The sequence below is a fragment of the Arvicanthis niloticus genome, chromosome 9 (assembly GCF_011762505.2).
Source record: "Arvicanthis niloticus isolate mArvNil1 chromosome 9, mArvNil1.pat.X, whole genome shotgun sequence".
NCBI classification, from domain to species: domain Eukaryota; kingdom Metazoa; phylum Chordata; class Mammalia; order Rodentia; family Muridae; genus Arvicanthis; species Arvicanthis niloticus.
The window spans coordinates 8,377,915-8,385,354 of record NC_047666.1 but is presented as its reverse complement, the minus strand read 5'-3'; the positions used below and the strand labels follow the sequence as shown (position 1 = coordinate 8,385,354).

At 40.9% G+C, this 7,440-nt stretch overlaps 1 pseudogene; it reads left to right on the top strand.

Moving 5' to 3' along the window:
• The first annotated feature begins 1,263 nt into the window (after window positions 1–1,263).
• LOC117715880 (small nucleolar RNA SNORA17) lies at window positions 1,264–1,371 on the top strand (annotated as a pseudogene).
• The last annotated feature ends 6,069 nt before the right edge of the window (window positions 1,372–7,440 follow it).

Sequence of the window (7,440 nt, the reverse complement as noted above, 5' to 3'; positions counted from 1 at the left end):
GAGATCTTCAACTATCAGGGACCTGTTTAACAGCTCTGCCTGCATCCCTGAAGGCCAGCCTCCACCAGGAATAACCATCAGCCTGAAACATTTAGGGATTTCCAAGTCTGACTTCATGTATGGAAACTTGCTAAAATCAGGTACAAGAGTTCTACATGAAGCCTCAGAGACTTGCTCCATTCAGGGACAACCAGATGGTTAAAGGAAAGCATAAGAACAAAATCAAAACCCAGGGCAATATGGCACTACCAGAGTCCAACTATCTTAATACAGCAAGCATTGGATATCCTAACACAACTGAATCAAAAGAAAATGACCTTAAATTTAATCTTAATGATAATGATAGATGCCGTTAAGAGAAAACAAACTCCTTAATGAGGTACAGGCAAACACAGGTGAGTTCTAGTCAATCAAAAGTCTGCTCTGTGTCATCCATGACCTGATCCTCCTGCTGACACTACTTCTCAGCATCTCCCCATCTAATCTTCTTACTGTCCAGGAGCATATCTGTGGAGGTTGCTTCTGGTTCCCTGATTTGTTTTGTTTTGTTGTTTTTAGTTGTACAAACTATCAGTCTCTGACATATAGAGTAATAGAATAAGCTTCTCCTTAAGTGCCAGCCACTTAGTAAGAAGAATAATTAAGTGCTATCAGTGGTGTTAAGGATTGTAAGTACAGTGGGGATTTCTGTGGGAAGGAATGACAAAACTGTCTGGTTTAGCCTGTTGTGCTCCCATCACTGAGTCCCACCAATAGAGCTCTTGCTTGACTCACAGGTTCTTTTCCCATCTTCTACTCTGTTTTCTTTCAGTTTCTCATTCTGCTTCTGCTTTTTTTTAAGTAATCTTTTATGGGTAAGAAGTGTGTGTGTGTGTGTGTGTGTGTGTGTTTGTGTGTCTGTGTGTCTGTGTGTGTATGCACTTCTGCACCAAGGAAAGTCAAGATAGGAGAACTCATCAGATTCCATAGAACAGGATTTATAAATAGCTGTGAACCATCAGGTTCATGCTAAGAACAGAACCTAAGTCCTTTACAAGATCAGCCAGTGTTCCTTTCTGTGGAGACATTTCTCTGGCCTTTCTTATCACTCCATCTATGATTTCAAATGTTCTCTGTACTTTTTGTTTTAAATTTAAGTACCCTTGCTTTTTTATGGTGCCACACATCAGAAAGCCCTAAATATATAACTTTCCTAGAAGTCCCCTTAATTGCCTCTTGCCCTAGTTTCTCCATTTATGAACTTGTGAATAGTTAAGACTATAGTCCACTCCTACATTGCAGGTGTTGTTGCTGTGTCACATATGTGTCAGTAGGTGGCAGAAAGAGAGATACTATGTGTATGAATACCTGACTGATTAATAACCTAACATTTTCAGAGAGAGAGAGAGAGAGAGAGAGAGAGAGAGAGAGAGAGAGAGAGAGAGAGAGAAAGAGAGAGCCTGAGAAGACAGGGCAAGTATTAGTCAGACCCAGACTGTCTCCCAGGATGGGGAATTGAAAACTAGAAGAACCCCACATAAGTTCAGGAGACCTCAACAGGAATGACAGACATCCATTGCAAGGTTCTACTCAGGCAGGGAAGGCAAGTAGTAAGCCCAAAATGAACAGCAGACAATCATCATGGGGCCCAGACAGGTAGCTAGCATGGACTAACCACTACCCCAGGATCAGCCAGGCCCAAAGGACAGATCATGCCCACAATGATCCCTGCCTGGAGACATAATAAACAAGCAGGGCATAGCACACCTGAGACTACTTTTGAGATGATTTTCAAAGAATCAGAGACCACAAGATCTTCTAAGAGGAGCAAGTGAATGCTAGATAAATGAAAGAGAAGAAATAGAAGAATGTGAAAGAGAAGAAATAGAAGAATGTGGTTACAAAGAAGAAAGGCAGAACTGGAGACTAGAGGGGTATGAGGAACAGTCTGATGTGAGTAGCTGCTGATGACTACTAGGACCATGACAAAATACTGTTCTATGCTGCCACCAGGGGGCCATGACTGGGTCCACAGCCCTGCAGTTGTCTGTTACCACCAAAGTCCAGTAAACATCCATGGTCTGAACTGGGACCAGGAGACATGTTGATTTATGAAGACTGGGCAGTACTGGCTCAGACCCTCATCTGGGAATGGTAGGAGAGAAAGTCCTGAAGGCACAAGAGTAGGAGAATTGATGCTTGCCCTAGCCACCTGCAATACTCAGAAGAGCCTGGGCCAACACATTGCAGGAGATGTGGGTGTGTTGGCGCAGAGGAGAGGATACAAGCAGAATGTGAGAACTTACACTAGCACTTGTCACCATATACAGGACATTCCCTTTACCTCTCTCCACCCATTGCAGGCAGGAGAATGACACTGGAATCATAAGAGCAGGAGAGCTGGCCCTGACCCTCACCAGCTACATCACTCAGGACAGAGGGCCCTGCATATTGCCTGAGAAGTACAGTAGAACTGACCCTAATGGCAGGGGGTAGACAAGCTGAACTTAAGGACCTTATTGTGAGAAAGCTGGCCCTGCCATTTCATTGCCATATGGTGACATGGGCAAAAGAAAGATGGCCCTCCATCTCTTGCCACATATAGCAAGAGAATTTCTGGCCCCAAGGTCATCAGAGTGGAAGATCTTGCTCTACCCCTCACCTGCTTCAGTACTCAAAAGTGCAGCCCCTGAATCTTACCTGGGCAGCACAGTAGAGCTGACCCTGAATATGAGGCTTACAATTGAGACAGCCCTTAGTATGTTAGTATGGGAGAGCTGACCCTGTCTCTTTCTGTTGTGCAGTGGGGTCAGTGAGGGAGAGATTTCCTCCTCTCCCATTTGCTCTTGCCACTGGCAGAGGGCAGAAGAGTTGGTCTCAGTAAGGTAATGAGAGCAGGAGAACTGTTCCTGATGGTCACCTGCTGTGGCCAGAGACAACAGGCCCTGCATCTCACAGCACAGTAGAGCTGTCTCTAGATATGGGGCTTGCAAGTGAGCTAAACCCGATTGCATGAACAAATCAGAGCTGGGCCAGCATCACATCTGCTGGTCAATGGCTCAGACAATGGTTTAAACTGCTCCCTGCCTCATCCTTTACCATATATGGCAGAGAGAACAGCTGGCCCTATGGTCATGAGAGTGGGAAAACTGGCCTTGTTCATCACCAACTGCATCACTGAGGAGAGTAGACACAAGGTTTAGCTGGCCTTGGTTGTGATGGTTGCTGTTGAACTGATATCAAGGCCTAGAGTGTAGGAGAGCTGGAGGGGTGAGTAGCTCAGATACCTCTCAGACATTATTCCAGGGTTTTGAATCAGCCTACTACCACATGGCTATTACCATGACTTTCCTTATCAGTATCATGCTGGAGTACATGAAGAAGCCAGTCCAACAAATCTAAAACTATAGGATCTTCATGACACCAGGCAACAAAAGCATATCCAGTAGGAACCCCAATGATGTTGCTGTATTAATAGAGTAGCAGAAGCCAGGGGCCTTGTACCAGGCCAATAAGGTAATCCAAGGAAAATTTTTGAGAAAAGAAGTGTGGACAAATGTGGCTGCTGTCTCATACACTGTGATATACTATAGCTTCCATGATATTTTTTTTCTGTTAGGGGCTTAGTTTATACTGGGTGGAGTGTCAGTATGAATGGAGGGGGGAAATGAATGTGATTGGATTATATGATGTGAAATTCACAAAAAACAATAAAAATGTTAAAAATAAAGAAAACTTAGCTTAACAAGAGAGAGAGAGAGAGAGAGAGAGAAAGAGAGAGAGAGAGAGAGACTTGGTGATGAACATACAAGCAAGAAGATGAATGGGATATTATTATGAGAAAATAGATCTTAACTATTCATGATTTGAAAATCATAAATCGAGTGTAGATCTCTATTGTTGGGTTGGTGTTTTGTTTTATTTCTAAAACTATGCTGTGGGATATAAATTTTGCATTGATAACACTTCTGTAAACATCTTTGACAGTTCTTTATTCTCTGTTTTCATCTGCTCCATATCCATTCCCACTGAACTTGGATGGGATTCCATCTTCCAAATTGGCTGAAGGACATATTGGGCTCTTTGGAGCTTTCCCTGTTTTCTGCTTATAACCAATTTAAATTATAATCAATGCCCTGACTTGCAAAGCAAGTGATGGTACCTCTGTCTCCCAGAGATGCAGACATGGAGGGTGCAGATTGGTCATCTGTTTGTCACATCTAGCACCTAGAGGTGAAAATATAATAGATATCTACATAATGAAGCATGATAAGAAAGGACATGCCTGAAATTTCATTTAACACTGATCATAGTGTTAAAATGAGACTAAAAGTCTCATTTTACTAAGGTTTTACTTGGAAACCAGAGCAACAGGAGCCAAAAAAACTTAGCAGGGTCCCTCATGTGCATGCTGAGTCTTGACTGCAATGGCAATGACACAGGATGCAACTGGTTAAAGAAGTCCACAAGACAGTGCAGTGAGGGAATGCAAATCATTGGGAACCAGTTAAGGCTGGGCACAGCTGCTCATCTCTGCACTTAAGAAAATCTTAGTGACTCCAGATTCCCAAGGTCAGACCACACATATGACTCCAAAAAATGCATTTCTATTCAATAATTTAAAATTGTAGATGACATTACTAATGTATGTGAGCTCCATTTTGAATGATATATAATAGTTTCTGTGTTGTATACTCTCTGACAGCAGGATATTTGTCTATATTACCCAAAGATATACTTGGGTAATATAGATGAATATCCTGCAGTCAGAGAGTGTACAACATAGAAAATATTATATCTTTAACTCATTCAAATAATTCTGATTGATTAAAAATTAATATGTATTCTTCTTGTAAAGTATTTGTTAGTTTGGAATAGACATTTTGTCAAATTAAAATGATAATTTATTGGTGTCATTTTTACTGAAGTATGAATTATATTTTACAGCTTTAACGTTGCTAACTTCAGTTCGAAAAGAGAAAAAAACACAGTAAGTACACATATAACACTCTGATCCCAAAAATTTGTGTCACTTGAAACTCTGACTCTATATGAAAATGGAGGGTCTTTCATGCTGATGGACTAAATGGGTGCACTGTTGTTCAGTTTGGAATCCTCCATATTTTTCCCTTTTCTACTATTTGCTACTGTTTTCTACAATTCCTCAGCATAAATATTTGACTAGTGATGAAACTTAAAAACTGTAACAGAATACACTGCTACTCAATAAATGAGTAGCTGTATTGATAATTTCACCTATCTTTATTGAACAGTAACTGTAGAAATAATCTTGAGTCAGGCAGCAGTCTTACTATCATCATGTGGGTCCAAGTCTCCGAAGAAGTTGTGATCCAGAAATGATTGTACATCCTTATAACACAAATATTTAAATACAAAGGATCACACATCTCTATCTTAAACCTGACTATCCAGGCTTATTCATCATTAGGAGAAACATAATCTATTCAGTCTCTAGTACTTTTGTCCTAAAGTCATAGAATGCTTGGGTTTTTTTTAAACATAAAATTTAAAGGCCAAATAGTGTTGCAGCAAGAACCTGAAGCTGTTGGTTTTCCAGGGCTTTGGACATGAGTGATGGATGAGAACAAACACCTAGTACAATGCAATTTCTTCAATATACAGAGCATGTGCCCCATGAGAAGTACCACAAGAAGCTTTCCAATAGATTAATAGTAATGCTACCTTCTCTGTTTTTTCCCTGAACTCTCGTTCTGCTAATATCTACCAGGTATGTCTGTGTCACTCTTTTATTTTTAAGGCTTGGCAAATATTTCTGAATTTTCACATGATAGTCCCTAGATCTGAGGAAGATTCGCTCAATACCCTGAGTAGATAGTAGCATGAAGATAGTTCCTCTCAATCTAAAACAACAAATGAAATATTACTTTGCAGGGCATCTGGGGTTTGATTTTTTCAACATGCCCTTTGATGATGTATGCCAATATAAAGGACCTTCCAATTTTTTTCAGCCTTCAAAATGATTCATATTAAGGAGCTAATAGTTGGGAATTAAAAAAACTCATTCAACTTTCCCATAAATATCCTAATCTAAGCTTTAGAACTTTGTTTTTAATTATATTTTTTCCTTATTCACTTTACATTCCACTCACTGCCCCTCCCTGTCACCCCACAATCCTCCCCCCATTCTCCATTCCATTTTCAAAGCAAGTGCCCTCCTCCCTATGTGTCTCTCCAACCTGACATTTCAATTCTCTGTGAGACTAGGTGCTTTCTCTTCCACTGAGGCCAGAGGAGGCAGCCCAGCTAGTAGCACATATCGCATGTATAGGCAGCAGCATTTGGGATAGCCACATTCAAGTTATTTGGGACATACATGGAGGTCAAGCTGCATATCTGATACATATGAACAAGGAGATAGGCCCAGCCCATGTATGTTATTAGGTTGGTGGTTCAGACTCTGAGATCCTCAAGCATGTAGGTTAGTTGACTGTCTTCCTGTGGAGTTCCTATTCCCTTTGAGCCTGCAATCCTTCCTTCTATTCTTCCATAAGAGTCTCCATCCACATTTTGGCTGTGGGTGTCAGTATCTGTCTGAGTCAGCTACTGGGTGGAACTTCTCAGAGGACAACATATTCTCCTGTCTGCAAAAATAACTGAATATCATTAATAGTGTTAGGGATCGGTGCTTGGCCATGGAATGTGTCTCAAGATGGGCTGGTTATTGCTTGGACATTCTCTCAGTCTCTACTTCTTTTCCAGTGCCTGCCTTACTTTTAGACAGGATAAATGTTGAAATGTTTTGTGGGTGGGTTGGTATCTCTATAGCTCCACTGGAGTTTCTGCCTGCCTACAGGAGATGGCCTCTTTAGATTTCATATCCCCAATCAAGTGAGCCACAGCTAAGTTAACCCCCATAAATTCTTGGGAGCCTCCCTTATGCTAGGTCTCTGTCTCATCTTGAACATGTTGCATACCTCCTCACCATAGTCAGCTGCAATTTTCCATTCATTTTCATGCCATCTCGCCATTTTTCTATCATTCCCCATATCTGTCCTGAATACCCCATTCTCCCCTCCACCCTCCATCCAAGTTCCTTCCCCTGATGTGCTTCTTTTCATTGTTATTCTTCTTTTTGTGTGTGATTCAAGCTGTTTCGCTTGGTCATTCCTTCTTGTTTAGTTTCTTTGCATCTGTGGAGTATAACATAGTATCTGTATTTTTGGCTAATATCTACTTTGAAATGAGTAAATGACATACATGTTGTTTTTGGATTAAGTTACTTTACTTAGGATGATATTCTCCAGACCCATCCATTTGCCTGAAAAATTCATGATGCCTTGGTTTTCAATAGCTGAATTGTGTAGATGTACCACATTCTATTATCTAGTCTTCAAATGGGAGACATCTAGGTTGTTTCCAGCTTTTCCTATCATTAATAAAGCTGCTAAGAATATAATTTAGCTAGTGTTTTGGGGGGAT